Below are 20,058 nucleotides of genomic sequence, written 5' to 3'. Positions count from 1 at the left end.
TCCGCCAAAGTAAGGGCAATCTATGTCACTGGCCTTTCAAGTATTTAAACCAAACGCAGATAGTTTCCTGTTTATCGGATATATTTTTAAATTATTTTTGCTGAGTCTTTCCATCATAAACTCCCATGTTTTTCAAAGCCAGTAGATAAAAAAAGACAAAAAATTCTAAAGAAAATTATAAAATGTTATAATGTTACGTATACACCATGTTGTACATATGTATGTATGTATTTTTTCACCAAAAGCAGCAAAATTTGGTTGTTTTTATATATATATATTTTTTTTTTAATTTTGTATGTGCTGTTTTCAGAAAACGAAGTCGAATACCTTAGATATGTAGCTACGATACTCACCTACAATAAATACATTAATTCGGTTTAAAGACGGAACTGTCGAATTCGTTACAGAAATGATTTTAATTCAAAAAAGTGAATTCTTATTAACAGTGGTAAAATTCCGGCGGAAACCCGTATCTTTTTCAATGTAAAATGGACTTGATCTACTGCTTTTCTCTTGGTCTAATACAGAAACAGAAGTTTACGTGGAAGCTTGACTATTTCCATTTCATTTTCGTCTCAAGCATTGAAGCTTTTTGTGTTTGTTTCATTTTCAGAATTCAGTGACCGATAAAACAAACATCTTTGCAATTTTATTATGCCCTACAATATTCAGATGAAACAGTTTTGGCACTTAAATTTACAAACAATGATGGCTTATAAAAACGTTGAACCCGTTAACTCTTTTTTTTAGTCTAAAACCTTTTATCTTAATTACTCTATTATACAAAATCACTTTGCCAAAAAAATTAAAATTCTAAAAATGACAAATCCACTTTAATTCTACTTAATATTAAAGATAATCATAATGTTACCATTGAACCATTAACTGGGAAATTATTTTATGAATAAATTCACATCAACACTCGTTTATTTCTATGAAAACTAATAAAAACTAACAAAAAAAAAAAAATACATATAAAACGATTCTGCTTAACCTCAAACAACAATAACAACAAGAAAAAAAAAATTATATTTATCAAAAGAAATTTACATATTTTCCAAACAAAAACTAATTTCACTTTAAATTGTGTGAAAATCTATAAAAATAAAAAAAAAAAAATCACGGATTGTGTTTTGACTACAAAAATTTATTCATAGCTAATTTTCTAAATATGATGTAGACAAAAAGTGGGAAGATTTTGTTCGGTGTACGGCGGCGGCGGTAGCGAGTGTATGTTGTATAGGGCTTTTGGCAAAAATTGTATTTATAGTTTTTTTTTTTTTTTTGTATTATTTGGACTCTCAAACGATTTGAATAGGCTAATATAAACCTAACTAACAAGCTGAGCTGCCTTCAGCATCATCAGGAATAGATGGATGGTAATAATTATTATTGTTCACCACATTTGTCCATTTAATTTGCTTTTTGCATGCTAATGGCAAATTTGTTTTTTTTTTTTTTTTTGTATGTTACCTATTCAAAGGGTTATATGATGGGCTGAGAGAGATTAGGCTGGAACATAGGACGTTTTGTTTGGTTAAGAGTTTGTCTAAGTGAAGACAAATGAGATTAGCAAAGAGGCGTTGACATGGTTTTAATTTTTTTTTTTTTTTTTAGTTTTTGATTTTTGAATTTTAAAAGCTTTTTATCAAGATTACATATTTTACTTAAAAGCAAATGTGTAATAGGGTTAGTTAGGTAATAGTACTTTGAGGTAAATATAGTTTTGTAAAGTAGTTTCTATTTTGAATATGAAACACATATGATTTCTTGATAAAGGGAATGAAACTATATTTTTGATTGATTTTGAGATATTAATTTAATTAAAGGGTTTCTTAAAAGCTTTTTTTAATAATTCTTTAAAAAAAATTGAATTTGAATATTTTTTTAAAGATTTAAATGATTTAATGTTATTACCTAAAGAAAAAAAAAGGGTTATGCAATTTATATTGAATTCAATTAATTAATTTAATTTAAAATGAAAAAAATTGGAAAAACTTAATTCAATTTATTGTTCTAAAAGGTAGATATTAAATTATTTTAATTACATTTCTGTTTTGGTTGTGAAAATAGCAAACTGTGAGACGAACATGGTTTCAACATTTACTGAATGCAAACTACTCGAATTAAACTACTCAAAAAAGTGAAAGAAAAAGAAGGACCTACAAAAAAAACAATCATTTTGATGTTTTTTGTTCCTAATCTTAAAATTTTTAGCAAACAATCTTAATGAAAAACAGTTATTCCGTGAAGTCAATAAGCGGTTACAGGGCCGATAACTACATATAGTCGGAACTATTCATTTTTTATTAATATTTAGAGATCGTGAGCATCGATTTTAAAAAAGCTCTATTTCTGAGTTTTTAATTCATTGAAATATAAACTATGAGTTTTAAAAAATTTAGTATCAATAAAAAGTGTCAAAATTATCTACCTATTACATAAGAAAATAGCATTTTCTATTCATCTACAAACATAAGTATTGACTTTAAAAGCAAATTTGTATGATATTTCTGCATTTTTTGCCTTTTATTATTTGTTTTTCTATTGTATATAAATCTGTTTTAAAAACAACTTATAAATAATTTATTTTAAAACAAATCGGTTAAAAAAAAAAAACAATTCGGATAGCTGAATTACACAAGTAATATTTTGGACAATGTCTAAATCGTTTAACACTTTTTTTCAGGTACTAAACAATGAAATAGATTTTTACTCCACAAAAGTAATAATTTTGAAAAAACTTTACTTACCTATTTATTTTTTTTTTTAACCATTCATACGGTTTTCAAAAACCAATCATGTGAGCTTCCTAAAAGACAAACATTTTTTTACAAAAATATAAATCTCTCAAAACCATTTCATTTTCAATGAAATTTAGTTTAAAAAAGCTTTTAACGAGGCTTAACACAGAATGTTCCATAACACAGTCAAGCCAGTAGCCAAAAAACCATGGGTTCCTGAATCCTTAGATAATTCACCCATGTCTAATGTAATTTTCTCGTTTTCGCTTCGTTAATGAGTTATAGGTTTTATGTTTTTAGATGTCGTTTTCTTAAAATAGCTCTATCTTTGCAAAACTACAACGGATTTAAAAGTTTTAGTTTTACTCGGAGCCATAAATGATAACTTCTATTTATTACTGATTCACAACTTTTCTTCAAAGAGAATGTAAATGTAACGATGTGGCAAAATTTTCAACTTTTCAACATTAATTTTTAAATGATTTTATCTTACTTTTCAACTTTTTCATTATTTTTTTTTGTTATATGAAAACAAAAACTATGTGCTTATTTTTGTACATACAAAGTATGAATTAAACAACAAAACAAAATGTTAGCAAAAGAACAGATTAGGTAATACCTACAAATTGTAAATATACATATTAAAGTACCAATATCTACCTAGATTTTTTTTTGCAAAACGGATTGTACCTAATGGTTCTTTATTATTTTCTTTTTGTTATAATCTTATGGAAGATCTCAAGTGACGTACTTTATCGAGCTCAACATATCTTGAGAAGTTAGTTTTTATTTTTTTTAAGAAGCATGCAAAATAAAACATATGAGTTTAAAAAAAAGTTTTTGGCTATTAAGGGGGGAAATCCCTCTGGACGACAGCTTTTTCAATAATTTTTTTTGGAAAGCATTTATTGAAATTTGGAAAAGTATATGTGATATTATTGACATTATGAAGTATTAATAAAATTTTTTTGAAGTACAAAAAAAACAAAATGGCGAATCTACAGCTCTTTAAAGTTGAGGTCTCGAATTTGCGCCGTGCAATGCCCAGGCCCAGAAAATTATTTATAATCAAAAAAGAAAATTTTTTGCATGAACCTAAATTAAAAAAAAAAGTGTGAAATAAAAATTAGATAGGTACCAAAAAAAAAAACGAAAAATCACAATGTTTTATAAACAAATTGTTAAAAAAAATATTTATTGTAAACATTTTATTGAACTTTTAGGTTCATGCAATGGCCAATAAATTTCAGGTCGATAGCTTCATTAGTTTTTGAGTTACGTTGCACGGCGCGGGAAAAAACGCGTTTCGAGGAAAAATCGTTCAAAGTTTTCGTTTTCGTACTGTGGTAGGTTCGGATGGCATGGGTTTCGAGTCTATCTAGGGCTTTTGAGGCTTCATTTAAGGCTTAGACCACTGAAAATAGTTTCTTGATAAATGAATTTATTAGGCAAAAAAAAAAAATTAATGCAAAAATAAAAATTTCCCCCTTAAGTTTTTTTACTCCGCCACAAAGTACTCCCAAAAGTTAGTTTTGAATTTACAACAGAACACACTTTGTGTCCTTTCAAGTGTTTATGTTCGAAAAGTTTGGATTTGTATGGATTTTTCAAACACCCTTTTGAGTGAAAGCAAAAATAAATTGTTGAGAGTTTTCTTATTCTTGAATTCTTTGAAGACTTTTCGGTAAACCAAATTGAAATGGGACCATAGGGAAGAACCAGCCTTCAATTAAAAAAAGAATCAACAAAATCAAATTTTCTGAGGTAACAAAAGCGGAGGTGAAAAAAATCACTTTTCTAGTAATACGTTAGGTAATAAATAGCTAGCTGCATTCCTCCCCTTAAACAATTCAACCGTAATACTCGTACTTCAAGGAATGCCCATCAGTTTACACTTGAGCCCAACTTCGGACGTACCGTCAAATACAGAGATTCTTTCTTTAGTCGTACTACTAGAATGTGGAATGCATTACCCGCCTCTGTTTTTCCCTCCCATTTTAATGTTCAGAACTTTAAAACCAATGTGCATCGGTATCTCCTTTTACATCCCTTCCTCTTTTCCTAAAGCTCGTACTGTGTATATATACATATTAAGGGTACCCAAAACCCCTTTAGTGCTCGCTCATTATAAAAAAAAAAAAAAAAAGTAATAACAAATAAATGCCAATTTGTTTGAAAATCTCAGTTATTTCATTTATTTGCAAGAAGTTTGTTTTAGAAAACTTCAGATTCGTGTTTAGTATACATACCTACACAAACAAAAATATAAAGTTAACCATCAATATCTATCATTTACACCAAAACTTAACTCTTTTATTTGAGTCTGAATACAATGTGACTGACGGACTATATAATCCTCTTCCCTTTTTCATATAAGATTAGTTTTTTTTTAAGATTAAGATTCATTTATTTAACACAGTTTTGACAATTTGTTTTGTCGTCTGTCAAGTTTCAAATAACCGGTCTGGATGTGAGTAGTAGGTACAAAAAATAAAGGTTTTCTGAAACTAAACGAAAAGTGATTCCTTAATATCGTACCCACTACCTATTTACCCCCTGGTAGGTAGGTACCTAAACTTTGCACACAGTTTCTGTCATTTATATTCTATTTTTTCACCAGCAATAAACGATTTGACTGCATTATAAATTGGTGCATTCTTTTTTTTTTTTGCGAAATATAAAGCAAAGGTATAAAACCAAGTCATGAACCTTTGCTGACTTAAATAGTGATCCAGTTCGTATTAATAAAACTTCTATTCATTTCTAATGATTACCATTCCCTTATCATTCTTAATTTGGATTTGACATTCGAATAAAAAAATACAGGTTAGAAGTCTGTAGTTATGTCCGTTTGATATGGAAATTAAGTCAGAAAATGTGTTTCAAAAAAAAAAAAAAAAATAATAATTAAACTACACACAAATATTTTTAATTTTAAAATTTTCACTGCCTGAAAACTCCATACAAAATCGGGTTTTTTCTCTCTTAATTTTTTATACTTGATGGTATACCTTCATAAAGAAAACATGATTGAGTTCGCAAATTTAAATTATTTTTTGAAAAAAGTAAAAACTAAACAAAATGTTAACTAAGAAAATATCCCATCCAAAATAATTTCTTAATATTAGAATTAAAAAAAAAAAAAACTTTATTTGGTTTGACCAAACGATACTGCCTGCAAACAGTTCAAAAGTCGAGGCTTTCGTAGACATAGGCAGTTGCTTGAGTTGGAAAGAAAAATTGACTTTAAGAATAAAGGAAACAACGAGAATCATACAAAAAATTGAACACATCCGAAAATTAACTCAAGGCCATTATTTTCTGTTGAATTTACGCTTTTTTTTGGTGATAATAGGTACTTTTTTTTTTCTAAATTAAGGGCTGAAAAATACTTTTGGATACAGACTTAAAGTCTTTTTACTTAAAAAGCGGAAGCGGAGTTAATATTCGAAGACGTTATGTAAAAGTCCGTATTCTTGTTAAAAAAAAATTTTTTTTGGTCTTTTCTTTAAGTTTTATCATCGCAAATAAACATAGCTTTCATTATGCAAATCAAATAAACACCCACTTTTATTCTAACAATTGAATCGCAACAATTAATATGCACAAAAGCTAAAACAATAATAAATAAAAGTAGCCAACAAAAAATATAATATTAATACTCTATTCTATAGCGTATACCTGCTTCCTCAAGTCGAGACCTACCTACTTTTATAAACTATTTTTATTAAGTTGTTTTATTCTTTGCAGATAAACGAGAATTTATTTATATTTTTTTTGTTTTGTTTTGAATTTAATCTTCGTGTTAACATTTTCATTAAAAATCATGCAGAGGGGTTATCGCCATAGCGATAATGATCTCAAAAAAAAAAAAGTTGATTCGTGAAACAAAATTCTTAAGATGACAGCATTTGATATTTTATTTTTTTTTTATTTTTATATTTTTGTTTAACAAATGTGAAATTAATAGAAAATTCATGATAAAAAACGCAACACGTTTTTGAAAACGCACTAACTTAGAGTATTTATAGGTTTAGAAGTTCTCTAGGTCTCAGATTTTTTTTGCAAATTCGTCTCCCATTCGTGTGTCGTGCAATCACATGGTTTGTCCCAATAAACTTGGTGTGGTTCCACCGTCTTCATAGGAAGAAGTCATAGTATCGCCAGTAGTTGAAGACGACACGAAACCTAAGAAAACGCCACCGAAACCAAAGACCGCCAACGACGACCAACGACTTTGTCGACCCACGTCTCCAACGAACGTTTGTCGTCCTCGTTGTCGGTGTCGCTTGTGAACGTGAATGCGCTTTTCATTGGCAACAAACAATAATAAAAGTTTTTATTCTCGCGCAATGTAATTTATTTATTTTTATTTAATTTTTTTTTTTATTTTTTATTTTTTTCTTTATAAATAAAAGTCTTTGTTTATACAAATTGCACATTGTACAGTGCAGCAGCAACAACAACAACAACACTCGCATTGGTTTGGTGCACTGGCTGCCATTGAGCTGCTGCGTGTGCAATTGGAGAAAACGTAAATTTAGCGAAACACAAAAAAAGGTCAACACAAGGACGCTCTTTGTGAGTTGCGGTTGACGGGCGGACAAGACGAAGTCGGACGGTGATGTCTTTTGTCTTTTTTTTTTCTGGCCGAGAGTGTACAATTTAATTAGCTAATAAATTATTGATTTTTTTTTGTTTCGTTGTTTCAATTAAAATATTATTTTACAATTAATTGTTTTATGTCGCATAGTTGGCTGAACACCAACTTTTCAAAATTGGGTCTTTTCATAAGAAAAATATTTTAAGGACGTTTCGATTTTATAATTTTTTTTTTTTTAATCTCATAGAAAATAAATAAAGTTATTAATAAAAAATTAATATTGATTTTATTTAATAGAAAAAAAAAAAAACGAACAACTATTTTTTATAGTTGACTTAAAGGTCGTTTCCAAGGGGAGTTGTATAGGTACTTCTATCAGTCTAATAGAAGTTCTATAGGACAAAGCCACAATAATTGTAATTTTCACACTTGAGTGATTTTTTTTTTACAATCTAAGCGTCCGTCACTAAGAACAATGAGCTTGCTCTGTCAAATAAATTAATACTTCGTTGATGGTGATGGTTTGAGGCTTTAGAGTGTTTTTGTTAGTTTTATCACCATTTGATTGGACACTAATTAACCATAACCGATGAGTTATTATTGGGTTGTTAAGAACAATATGATGGATTTTTCAGTGTGCGGTTGACTACTTTTTAATGGGAAGATTCAATTATAAGGTAGTAAAGTAGTTTTTCGAACGGGTCATACATTTTCAGATTTTATATTTTTAGATTTTTAGACTTCTTTTTGAGTTTGCGAAATTTGTATATTAATATATTTTCCGAAATGTCAGATCAGTGGAAAACAGATGTTTTTTTTGGAACAAAAATAGCAGTTTACCTACGTTAATTTTCATGTCATATTTTTACGGAATTTGTTTGGAATGTCGAGAACCTTACATAAAATGGAATTGAAAATTTTTCTTTGAATATTTTAATAAGCTGATAATGTCTGATTTTGAACAAAACATTTCTTCGAAGAAATTAAGCCGAGAAATTGACACATTCATAAAAATTTTGTGAAAGCTAGGAGAGTAGAAAATAATTTGCGAAGGTAACGGTAAACAATATCCATTTGTGATTTTCAATATCATAGATTTTTTTTCCCAGTTTTTAAGGAATTTATAAGTTGAACTGCGGTTCCTGAAAACATTTTTATGACAACTTATAATAAATTTTATATCATCTGAAAGTTTATTATTTCATCTTTTATATGACGCTTCAATCATATTTCTACGATATCTACAAAAAAATTACGAATTTTTTTAAAGCCAACCATGTTGAAATTTCAAACTGAGATTATTACGATACTTCCTAATTCCTACACTGGTGGCTGGTCATCGGCAACACAGGAGTGTTTTGAGGTATTCTTCAAATTTTATTAATTTAAAATTGTGTAACTTGTAGAACACGTACACGTAGAAAAAGAACATTTTTTCACCGTTATCTCAGGATTTGGGATATGAAATTAATTAAAATTTTGTACAATTATAGTTTATTCTATTACTTATCTACAGTATAAATTTCATTCATCTATCTTTTAAAACAAAAAAGTTATAGGTAATCAATTGATTTTTCATGTCACTTTTTCGTTTCATCGTGTTCACTTCAAAAAATCTGTAAATAACATAAATCAAATTGGCTTTTCACATTTAATATGCAAACAGTATCTAAGCGTCCAAAATTTCTTCTGTTAAAATAAATTTAAATAAGTGATAAGTGCCAATATTATACTTGTATTTGAGTTTTCCAAAATAAAATTTGACTAAAAGGAAACAGCAATACGTTTCATAAAATTATTTTGTCCATTTTCACTTTTGAAATCAATTTCTGGAAAGTAACTCAATAAAGTTAAAATAAACTCTGTACCATGAGAGGAATACGGGAGCTAACAAATATTGATTCTTCCGATGCAAGTTTGTCAAGAATCTTTCGAATGCATTAAAAATATTCAAATTTGTTTGCTTTTAGAAACATTGATCATAACCGAAGTTCCTCTGATTGTCTTATTTTGTAGTTATAATGTTTTTATCTCTTCCTTTTTTCAAGAAAGAATAAAGTGAAAAAGATAAGCGAAAAATAAAATTTTAGAACCCACAGAGGGTTAGAAAAATGGTTCGAATATCTGGATTTTGAATCTTTCAAAAACATCAATAATTCAGGGCCCTACTCTGTATTTCGTTCCGAAAAATCGGAAACGGCCAAGCTCTTCAAAAACTCGTATCAATGCGTTTTCCTTAAAACCAGTGTTTTTCAAAATGTGGGTCGCGATCCCCTGGGGTCCTAAGTTGGTCGCGGCTGCAAGCCAAATATTTATACAAATAATCATTTTTATCAAAAAAACAAAACCGACTTCCATGATTCAAAAAGGGGTTTAATGGTTTTTTTAATAGTTCCTATGGCTTTAACTGAACGAAATTGAAATGGGACCACACTGCAGCCACTAGCTTTCCAATACAAAAAGAATTATCAAAATTGATTGACTCTGTCCAAAGTTATGCGGTAACAAACATAAAAAAAAAAATACAGACGAATTGAATACCTCCTCTTTTTTGGAAGTCGGTAAAAAAATAAATGTTGCTAAGTAAAAACAAAAGACTAAAAAAAAACTCTGTATTATGACAGAAATATCGTAGCTAACAAATATTGATTCTTCCGCTGAGTTTTTTTTTTTTTAAGAATCTTTTGAGCTTAGGGTAAAGCATGAAATTTGTTTGCTTGTAGAGGCACGGATCATAACCGAAGTTTTCCGAGTAAAACCTCTGATTTTGTCTTTTGCGTTATTATGTTTTCCTCTCTTCTTTGGAGTCTCTTATTTAGTATGTTTAAGTGGTCAAAAAAATCAGATTTTGAATGAAGTAAAAAAAAAGTTGTAAAAAAACACCAATATTTCAGCTCGTAATTTTAAAAACGTGTGTCAATACTTTACGCTTTGACAGCCAACTGTGTGGGAAAAAAGATTATTGTGGAGTGAACCAATTTCATCGCATACAATCTTAAAAAGTCGACTTCAAGGCCTTGCCTCTTATATGTACGACACGGGAAAAAATCGGGGAGTTTTGAACGGGTACAGTGTATACAGCTATTTAAAAATACTGACACAATTTTATTCCTCCCAAGGGGTACGCTAACTCAAAAAGTTTGAAAAACACTGCTTTAAACTACTCTTAAATCATCATATAAAATAAATATAACTTCTTTTTTCCATTTCTGTTCCACTATTAAAAATTCTGTAAATTTTCATTTGCTTTTTATAACCGTAAAATAAATTGAAGTCGTCAGCGAATTTGAGAATTTAATAATTACACTGTGATAGTTCAAAAAACCGACAGAGGGCTCTTATGTCTACTAAAGATAATTCGAGTATGCTGAACACGATGGCGTTCTTAGTTTTTCTGGATTAGGTCAAATAAGAAAGATTTTTGCGTTTGAATTTTTGTTTGCACATGCCAAAACTTAGGGTATAAAACACCATATATTTTCCAATTTTTGATTTTTATCGATAAAAAAATGATGGAAAATCTATTTTTTTGGAAGTATTATTCGTAAAAATAGTTATTTGAAAAAAAATCTGTCAAATAACTATTTAAATCATTATTTTTTGGCAAAAAAACGTCGATTTTTCTTCAATTTTTCTTACATTTTTTAACTATAAAGGTACAAATGTATGCGAAAACTCAACATTTTTTTGTACACACCTTGTATCTGTTAGTACTCTGGAATATTATACATTTATGTAGATGTAGATATTTAATTAAAAAATCAGGCATGGTATCAATATTTTTATTTAATTTTTGTTTAAGTTCAAAAAATCATTTTTCTTTCAATTTGTTTTAAAATTAAAACATATTTACTATTACTTCCATCTGCATTATATGAGCTTACATACACAACACATAATATATTTGTCACAGTCCCCGTTTAACTGAAGAAAATATTTAAAGATCAGAAACGTGTTTCAGATAAGCGGGTTTTTCTCTTAAGAGGGTTTCTCTTAAGCGGGTTTTTATGCTACTTGAGCCCATAGGCGTTTTGCCCCCACTTCCCCTACATATGTATTGCATTTAAACTTTTTGTAATTTTTTTATTTTATAAACTTAAAAATTAAAAAAAAAAACAGTGTTTTACTGCTACTTTTTCACTCTTAAGCTTAACCAATATTGTAGATAGGTAGGAACTGCCTATTCGTATTTGTAAACAAAGCCATATTCTATCCTGAAATACAACATCAAATCGTTGCCACCTAGTGCTGCATTTAAATTTAAGTACCTAATACGAAAAATATTAGAAAAATTGAAAAAAATTGACGTTTTTTTGCCATAAAATAATGATTTAAAATGTCATTCGGCAGATTTTTTTTTCAAATAACTTCTTTTACGAATTATACTTGCGAAAAAATAGATTTTCCATCATTTTTCATTGATAAAAAATCAAAAATTGGAAAATATATGGTGTTTTATACCCTCAGTTTTGGCATGTGCAAACAAAATTTCAAACGCAAAAATCTTTCTTATTTGACCTAATCCAGAAAAACTAAGAACGCCATCGTGTTCAGCATACTCGAATTATCTTTAGTAGATATGAGAGCCCTCTGTCGGAAAAAAAAAGTTCCATTTTCGAGCACAGTGTTACCTATGAAATATTCTTAAAGATTTAATTTAGAAAAGAAAAAAGAAAAGTGGCCCAATATGGTTTCCTTGTGGAACTCCCAGATAAAACATCAAAACATGCTTAGATTAAATCTTTTGAAAGATGACAACATTTGTACCTATTTGTAAATATGATTTAATCCAGTTAACAAATCAATGGTTCTCTAATTTAATAAACAGTTTGGAGTTGCATAGTCAAATGGTTAACTAAGATCAGTTAAGAAAACATCACTTTGAAGTTTGAAGACCATTTTGTAGGTTTATGTTCAGATAGTTAGCAAACTTTAACAGGTTTGTTGGAATTGATTTCTGCAAGCGAAACCAACAGAAGCCATACATTTTTGACGATGAAGTTGAATAAATGTACCTATGTTTGCAGACAAACTTCTCTAGTCTAGTCTAGTCTAGATAAGCATAAAAGTTTTTCAATACCTCCGTTGTTTTCTGCGTTATTCTTGTTTTATTTCTTATGAAGAAGTACCTACCTACTATTCACATTTATTCAGTTTTCTATAACATAACAAGATATTTCACTATAATTATGTCCCCAGCAAGGAGCAGATCCTATGTCTAAAAAGAACTAGATGGATGGATACATTTCAGTCAAGGTCTGAGAGAAACCTTTATTTTGTATTTTTTTATGTTTCGGTCAACCCAATGAGATTTATCGCTGAGAGAAAAAAATAAATCTCATCTGCAAATGTATCAATTCCTAGAGACATGGGAGTGGTGCCATATTAAAGCTTATATTCTCAGACACCCGATAGTGGTATATAATCCGGTTTTTCGATTTTTTTTTTTTTTTTCAAAATTCCGAGAAAATCGCGTTTGAAAGTTGGGGTAAATTTTTTTTTTTAAAAATCCCCGAATCTTTGAACGCTCCTGGAGAGCAATTTTTGGGAGTGATGCCAAATGATAGCTTGTGTCATGGGCCTACGCTTTGCACATTGTCAGATTTTTAAAAAATCATCTTCCATGTTAAACCGCCACATCATGCCTATTTTTTCAGAATCGGGCTCAACTTTTTTTGTCCTTTAAGTTCTCCCGGCTTGAGAACGCGTGCACCTACAGGGATGGGAGTTGTACCCAAATGTATAGGTTAGAGTCCTCGCTACCTTTTGGCATCAAAAACATTTTTTTCAAAATTCCGAGATATAGCCGTTTAAAGTTGGGCGGGCAAAAACGCTTCTGGAAGCTGAACGCTTTGACCTAGATATTAGAACATCGGTCTAGTAAAATATTCGAAATTGCATTGGTTAAGCTTGTCGTCCCAACGAATCAAATAACAGTGAAAAAAAAAACACATTTTCGTCTTTAGATTTTACTTTAAACGAAAAGAGATATAATCTTGGGTCTAAAGAACTTTAAGAGTCTATTTAGTTCATACATTATTTAATACATAAACTTAGAAAAAACATCCTTTTCATATTTATTTTTGCAATATAAAGACATTCTTGACATATTTGACATTTTCCTTTGAATTGACCATTTTTGATTTATTTTCAGCGAAAACGGTTAAAATTTGACCTTTTCCAGTTATTTTTTTTTGTAAAAATCTCAACCATTGAGAGATATTTAAAAAAATAAATCTCAACCGATAACCTTTATTTTTGATTTTTTTAAATAAATCTCAAACCTTAACCGAAACTATTTAAAGTAATGTGGTAACTTTCAGAGAGAAACCGATTGAAAATAAAGGTTTGCTGTTATTTTTGATCTCTGATTGTTTATATATTCAGCTCAACTTACATAGATTTTCTTCTTCTACTTTACTGATTTATTTCAGTATTATATAAAATTTGTATTATAAAACCAATTTTCTTCTTTTTTTACTAAATTTGAATTCTAAGAACTTGATGTTCCTATATTTTTTTATTATTTGTAAGCTTGGCAATGTTCTAGAATCATATTGATGATAGGTAGGGTAAAGGCACCAGTATCCGGACAGTGTTAGTATCCGGACACTTTGTGATTTTTTTGCGATTAATAGGTAAATCATTCTAATAAATTCGAATTTAACCACAAATATACTTTCTCTGATATATTTCACATATAAATCCAAAGTTCAAGCAGATAACCTGAATGGTTTAAGAGATATACTTCAGTTAAGTGTCCAAGATCAGGGGTGAGGTTTTGAAAATGATTTTGTGTAAGAAAAAAATAGTGGAAGCATTTGAAAAAACTAAGAAAATTGAGACCTGTTTATTGATTTTATTATAAAAGGAAATTGTTAGTTTTGAGTAAATATGATACATTTTGATAATTTATTAATAAAATAGTCAAAAAGTTTTTTTTTTATTATATTTTTTAGTGTCCGGATACTAAAACTAAAATTTAAGACTTTTTTTTAGTTCCCGGACACAGTGTCCGGATACTGAAAATATGAGGGAAAAGGAAAAATCGCTTTTTTAGGCTCTTAAATTGTAGTTTGGAACATATTTTGGGTTTTAATGCAAGAGAATTGCATTTTTCTCTCAATGTTTCAGTATTCGGACAGGGTTTCCTTAGTTAAAATATGTGTTATCCGGATACTGAAAAACTGGATTCAGTTTCCGGACACCCTTGTTTTTAATGTAATTTTAAGTGTTTTTGTACTTTTAAATTTGTTATCTTATAAGGAATGAATTAAAAAAAACGTATCAAAGACCATAGAGGCTACAAGGATTTATATAAATTCAATTATAGCTTTGAGAGAAGCTGAAAACATTAGTAGGCAAGGAACAGCAGTTTTTAGACAAGAAAGCATTTTAAAATGGTTTGAATAGCTCTAAAATTATTTGAAAAGTATTGGCCAGGAACATATTTCCATTTATGACTCGAGTATGATATTAAATGGCGATGAAACCAGGGGTCGAATCACGGCACACGATTACGATCATACGTTAACGTTTTGACTATTTCTGTCTCTATTTAATTAGTAGAAAAAAAGAGGGACACATAGTTCCCATACGTTAACGAGCATGTGCCGTAATTCGATCCCAGCTTTTGTCTCTACCCAAATACTAGCAAAATTATATCACGGAAAAAAACATAACTTCTGGTATATTTAATCATAATATAGAAATTAGTAAAATGTACCAGAAATAAAGTTAAATATACCAGAAGTAGAGTTATCCCTTCGTTATTTTCTCTGTATAGCCTACTTAGGCTACATAAATATTTATCAGACCACTACTGGATGAGGAGCGAAACCTTTTTTGATTATGTTGCAAACTGCGGACACAAACGCTTGCTTGATGACAAAGTGGAACATCCTGTGATGGACATAAGTCACATTTAACACTAAAGTTGAGTGAATTTTGTTCCAAAAATCTAGTTATTTTGTACGCATTGCCACCGAAGACAACCCACATCATCCTGTCGGCTGCCGTTAGTGTCTTTAAATCCCCCTAATCTGATTGGGAGATAACAGTTCATGATTAGGGTGCAAAAAATGTACACTTCCAAACTGAATTTTTCACCACTTTTAAATGAAGCAAAAATGAAAAATATGGCTATGGTAGTAACAATGTGATGTTATTGAGAAATGAGGACCCCTTCAGTAATTATGAATTCTGGAAATATTCGTTCCGTGCTTCAATCTATCTCCAAGCCTACCAATTTTGACAATTCCTTCGATTCCGAACGAAGTTTCAATTTCATCCCAAGAACCTCGTTTTAACATAAACGTACCTAAGTCCTTATTTATAATTGTTTTAATAGAAAAGTTTGCCAAGAAAAGTGGATTGTTACCCTTATTATAAGAACTATTTTTCGTTTGTTTTGTATTTACCCAATGAAAAAAGTACCTACCTATCTATAGGATTTTTTTTAAACTGAAATGAATTTATTATTAATTCTTTTAACAAATATATGCTGTTAGTGTGTCCTTTTCGTTAATTGCTTAGTGATTACTTTTATTAAAAACAATTTTAACCTTAAGAAGTACCTACCAGTTTTTCTTCAACAATTAATTTTTTTAAATAAACTTTTTTGTATATTAAAGTTATATGTTCATATTTTTTTCAAAAACAAAAGATGTTTTATTTCATAAAAACGAGAAAAGAACCATAAATTCATACAAAATTATCGTGTCCGGATACTAAAATAAATTTGTCCGGAAACTAAATTTTGCGTCCGGACACTAGTGCAAATCGAACTTTTTTTATTATTTTTATTTTTAAATACTAAAATGTTTTATTTAAAAATTATGTGAATGTAACATTATTACAAAAATGCCAAACTTTAAGAAACTACCAAAATATTTGCTATAGCTTGAAAAACAATAAAACTATTCGACGTCAAAGTTCAAAAGTACCTTAACTGTCCGGATACCGTAACATGGGGTTACTTTGCCCCGGCGGGGGTAACTTTGCGCCACTGACGAAAAAAGTTAGTTTCTTGATTTACGCTAAGACATGTTAGACTCTCTATATCGAAGCTACTGTAATATACACACACACATATATACATCTGCCACGAGTTGCAACGGACCATCTGCCGGCAGTTTTTAAGAAGCAGTTGACCTGTGAATTTGAGGTAGGAAATTCGTGTTTTTTTTGTGGTGAAAAATTTGGTGTGTAAAACCAGTTGTGTGATAATTTACAAAGTAAGTACAAATATTCTAGTTATGATATTATTTTGTTATTACTCTGCGCTTGTCATTTGTTTGTTTAATTTATAAATAATAATTATTGCATTTTTTTTATGTGACTAAGCAGTTTTTTTGTTGTTTTGGGGTTACTTTGCCCCAGGAGCAATTTATTTTTATAATTAAATGTGTTTTTAATTCTATGTATGTTTTTATTGTTTTTAAAAGTGAACTATTTTTTCGTTTGTAAATTGTTATTCATGTTTATTTTAAACTTATTTTGGTTAAATTAATGAAGTTTTCTGTTTTTTTCTTTAAATTCGTATTTATTTATAATCAATTAATGAAATAAAAGAGGCTGTATTGTTTTTTGTAAAAAAAAAGAGTTGTGTGTGTACCTACAAATTTTTTTTCGTACAGATTTGAAGCTTTGATCCAGGGCTATTAAAATACAATACTAACTTTGCTCTAGCTCTTTAAATATAGGCGGTATAGTTAAAAACTTCAGGTGGAGCAAAGTAACCCCGTCCCTTGGACTACTTTGCCCCACTTTTCAACTTAAAAAACAAAATATTTTAACTGTTATTTGAATGTTTTTTTTAGAATTAATGCATTATTTCATGTCTTATCAATGAATTAAAAGAAAAAAACAAATAGATACAAAAATGTCTCTACCATTTTTAAGAGGTTTTCTAAAAATAGTGCAAAAAACGGAGCAAAGTAACCCCATGTTACGGTACTAGTGCCTTTACCCTAGGTACCTATGCCGTCGGAGTTTGAAGCTTAATTTCAGAAGTAAAAAGGGGTCTTAATCGCTCTTAAAGCTTAATGAATAAAAGTTCTTAATCTTGTACATGTATAGCTTACCAATTACACAAAATAGGTAGTTCCAAAGAAACCATCCGTTTGAAGATTGTCAATCAGCCAGTATAATAGTGTTTTGTTGTTAAATCCGTTTATTAAAAGTTTTTCCTTTTTATCTTTTTTTTCACACTTTATCAATTTTTATTTATTTTTATTTTATAAATTTTAAAAAAATCACAGACAAGAATTTAAAAAAAAAATATTCTCCACACTTGCTTCTTGTAGTATTGACCAAATCAAACAAACTCCCACGTCTCAATAAAATTTTTTACTAAAAACTCCAGTAAGGTCGTTGTTGAATACCCTAATGCACTTAGTTAGGCCTCACTTATTTGATATCCTTTTTTATGGTAGTTGTTAACAATAGGTACTTTTGGTAGGTATTCTAATTAAGAAACTCTAGATTATTATTTACTTTTTAAACATCAATTACACACGGAATTCGATCCGCCTCTTCCGCGTTACAATTAAACTGCATTTATAATCGTCGTTACGTTTAAAGTAAAGTACCCCGTAATTATATACACATTTCATGCCAAACCAACTTATTTTTAAACTCCCACGCAAACAACAACAACAACAAAAAAAACCCAAATAATTAACCCTTAATATCCGTCCACCACCGTCCAACGAAAAGAAAAAAAACAAACACACACTCGCGTTACGTTCGTTACGGTAACGCTAAGTTTTGGTGGAGAGGCTAATTATTATTTTTTTTTCTTTATTTTTCAAAAAGACAAAATGGCGTTTAAATTGGAAGTTAAGGGTAAAAATTTGAATAAAGGAGGTCCTCACAAAAAAAAAAATCCAATAAGAATTTGAATTTTCAGTGACAAAATTTTGTAGGTTAGGCACTAGGCGGGCAGATTTTTTTTTTTTTTTTTTTGAAAAAATGCAAATTTCCGTTTCCGCAACAACAAACTCTATTAACAGTATCTATCAGATAATCCAGACTAAAATGTCGTCCAGTAAAAATGTCGTCGTAGCGTTAAACGTAGGTGCTTCTGGAGTTGTCGCTAAACGAGTCCGAGATAGATGCCAAATTATACGCGACACAATCCTCCAACAAAAGTCGCCAACAGTCGCCACCGTTCCATGTACTTTACTCGATTGCACTTTATTTTTTTTTTCTCTACTCTCTTTTGATTATTTTCTTTTTTTTTATAAAAATTCTCTTCTATTTATTTTTATTCCTTTTTTTTTTGTGTATTTCACTCCACTTCGACCAATGACACTCGTCGACGATGACAAAAATTCAAACGAGAGAAAAAAAAAATAGAACCCAAAAAAGAATATAAAAAAAAAAAAACTGAAATTCTATATACACAAAGCTGAGGAGGTATATAATGTCAAAGAGAGGACGACACGAGATGGCGACACCGACATCGACGACATAACGACGACGACGACGATGATGACGATGAGAAAACGGAGACACAAACGCCAAACAACCAACGACGACGCCAATGACAAACCGAAAGCAGGCAGGCAGCCAGAGCTATGTGATATGAAAACGAACGACACAACTGTATACACTATACCGCCACTACATAGCCAGAGCTGTGTTTTAGCCGTTCGCTTGTGTCGTGTTCCCGTTGTTCTGTACTCTATTCTGGCCCTGTGAAATGCATATAGACAGACCAAACACACACCACGCACTCACACGAATATAAAACGGAGAGTTTTAATAATCCCACAAAAAGAGAGGGAGGTGACAAACGAAGAGAAAAAAAAATTACGCTTCTATATACAAATACCAAACTCACTAATACACATACAAAAAATACTCAATTGCAGCAACAACAACAAATATCCAAGAAGTCCTTCTGTCACCACAGTGTAGTGCTGTGCTGTTGTAAGGGTGCTGTCAAAATGTCACTTAGGGATGCGTACCCCGTCTACCCGACTCGACTCTTCCGACTCTTCGACTATGTGCAAGAAATATACACAAGCCTCGCCCTCGCTCTTTTACTCTTTCTAACGAATGTCAAGTTTTGGAATCATTAATCCGCAAACAGAATTTAAAAAAAATAGAAAAAAACACTTTTTCTCGAGAATTAAACAAAATTACGTTTTTTTTTGTTTTGAGAGAGAAAAAAAACCGCGGGTCACATCTATAAAGAGCGTCCCATCGAACGGACCCATTGATACTGGGGGCTCCATTTAGATGGCAAAAGTTTGCGGCGATGGCGATGGTCATTGAAACCGCACAAAAAAATAATAATAAAAAGCGTAGCACACGACCAGTTTATCGGTCAAAGAAAACACACACCTAACCAAAAAAACAACACAACAATAAAAAACAGAAGAAAAAATATAAAAAAAAAGAGAGAATTTCAAGAACTTAAAGTCAGGTGTCGCCCCCTCTGCGTCAAAAAGCTAACAAAAAAAAAAAAATGTGTCTCTCTTTTTTTTTTTTTTCTTCCAGAGTACTCAAGAAATGACACACACTCTTCTCCTCATTAAAGATTAAACAAAACAACGACAAGAAGGAAACAAAAAAATAAGTCTTAAAAGAAAGAGAGAAAAAGAATAAGTTAAACATGTAGAAAGAAACGAGTACGACAATATAGTAGCAATAGCAACTATACCACCCCGTGGTGCCGTATGAGTGATTGTGATTCGTTTG

The 20,058-nt window shown here is 30.1% G+C and overlaps 1 protein-coding gene across 1 annotated transcript in view; it reads right to left on the bottom strand.

The window, feature by feature from the left end:
• LOC129910200 (uncharacterized) overlaps positions 1–19,062 on the bottom strand; it is a 55,434-nt gene extending 36,372 nt beyond the window's left edge. Inside the window, exon 1 of the mRNA XM_055987474.1 lies at positions 17,433–19,062. The gene's annotated coding sequence lies outside the window, so the exon portion shown is untranslated. The remainder of the gene's footprint in view (positions 1–17,432) is intronic.
• Between the last annotated feature and the right edge of the window lie 996 nt (positions 19,063–20,058).

Source organism: Episyrphus balteatus, chromosome 2, assembly GCF_945859705.1.
Source record: "Episyrphus balteatus chromosome 2, idEpiBalt1.1, whole genome shotgun sequence".
Taxonomy (NCBI): domain Eukaryota; kingdom Metazoa; phylum Arthropoda; class Insecta; order Diptera; family Syrphidae; genus Episyrphus; species Episyrphus balteatus.
This window is presented reverse-complemented; position numbering and strand designations above follow the sequence as displayed.